The 1634-nt window shown below is 39.2% G+C and overlaps 1 protein-coding gene across 1 annotated transcript in view; it reads right to left on the minus strand.

Moving 5' to 3' along the window:
* Positions 1-372, minus strand: part of slc16a6b (solute carrier family 16 member 6b) — a 14141-nt gene extending 13769 nt beyond the window's left edge. The window contains exon 1 of the mRNA XM_088317093.1: positions 257-372. The gene's annotated coding sequence lies outside the window, so the exon portion shown is untranslated. The remainder of the gene's footprint in view (positions 1-256) is intronic.
* Between the last annotated feature and the right edge of the window lie 1262 nt (positions 373-1634).

Raw genomic sequence — 1634 nt, forward strand, 5'->3', positions numbered from 1 at the left:
TTATATTTGACAATTCGTTAATAAATTAACAGCAGTAGAATATACTTTCTCCCCTCAACAAATAGTTGAAATATACAATTATTAATCATTAAAAAATATACACCAAATCCAGAACTATCAAAACTTTTTGTGTGTCTATGTGAAGTGAAATGCAGATTTTTCAAATTAAGAGGATTTTTTCCCCCATATAATTTACTCAAGTACATATTTACATATTTTGTATATGAAATTATAATTTAGAGTATGAATCACTCACCTGTTAACGGCTCAGACTGATGCTTCTGGTATGTTACTCAGAAGTGCCTAAGCTTCACTTCAAATTCAGTTTAGTCAAAAGAGAGAGATGAGATGCAGGCATGTGTTGAAATGTCGGCCAGCCCTCAAATCTGATTGGACCTAGAAATACCCAATCAAAACCACTGACAAATGGCCAAATTAGGTTGAGGATTTGGAGGGGTGGTGGTGGGTGTGGCTGTTGTGGGGTGTGGAGTGATTGGTGGTGTATTGGTTTGCCATTGACCGATCGTGTTAAATGAGAGTGATTTAGGAAAATCACTTTTCATACGAAATGTTGAATACATTCTTATATATTGGAAGAAATGATCATTCTTACATAGCTCTCAATAGCCCGAACCTTGATAATGAAAATATGGATGTCGAGCCAACTGTTGTGGATGGCTGATACTTTTGATGATTCAAAAAAAAATCTAAAATAAATAAATAAATTAAAAAAAAACATTCTATCATCATGTGTGGGCAGCGTGGGTTCAGTTCCCACTCAGTGACGATGTCTATGTCTGCCCTGTGACTGGCTGGCGACCAGTTCAGGGTGTAGTGCGCCTTTCGCCCGTAGTCAGCTGGGATAGGCTCCAGCACCCTCCCTCGACCCTATACAGGATAAGCGGTGTGGAAAATGACATGACATTCTATCATCAATTGAATATTCTAAATAAGACGGGAGACTTAATGTTCAAACTGTTACTTTTCTTTAATGCAAATATTCACTCATTTGGAATTTGTTGCTGCATGGGTTTCCTCTGGGTACTCCGGTTTCCTCCCACATTCCAAAAACATGCATGGCAGGTTGATTGAACACTCTAAATTGCCCCTGGGTATGATTGTGAGCGCGGATGGTTGTTCGTCTATGTGTGCCCTGCGATTGGCTGGTAACCAATTCAGAGTGTACCCCGCCAACTGCCCCAAAGACAGCTGGGATAGGCTCCAGGTTCCTTGTTTGCCTTTTGTTTTCGGCAATTAAATACCCTTTAAGTTTCCCCTGCCTCACTTCCCTGTTTTTTTTGGGTCCTCCTCTTCTTCCCTCCTTGACAACCTGACAGTCTGAATATTAAATATCTTGTCTTTGTAGTGTGTTGAGTTAGAATGGATTTTGCAAATCATTGTATTCTGTTTGCCGCAAGGTCCCAACTTAATTTTAATTGTAGCTTGTACCGATGGAAAACTATTCCAACCAATGGATTGTCACTTAAATTATTTTAATTGCAAATAAACTCACAACTGTGTTTGGCTTTAAATATAAGATCATGTACATTGGTGCCTCCGAGCAGAAGAAAGTATCTGCTGTTACGTAGTCCAAGTTCAATGAGTGAAAAGTGCACACAGGCAACTGTCCTATG

The sequence above is a fragment of the Idiotropiscis lumnitzeri genome, chromosome 15 (genome assembly GCF_059441095.1).
Source record: "Idiotropiscis lumnitzeri isolate Australia: NSW breed Sydney's pygmy pipehorse chromosome 15, RoL_Ilum_1.0, whole genome shotgun sequence".
Taxonomy (NCBI): domain Eukaryota; kingdom Metazoa; phylum Chordata; class Actinopteri; order Syngnathiformes; family Syngnathidae; genus Idiotropiscis; species Idiotropiscis lumnitzeri.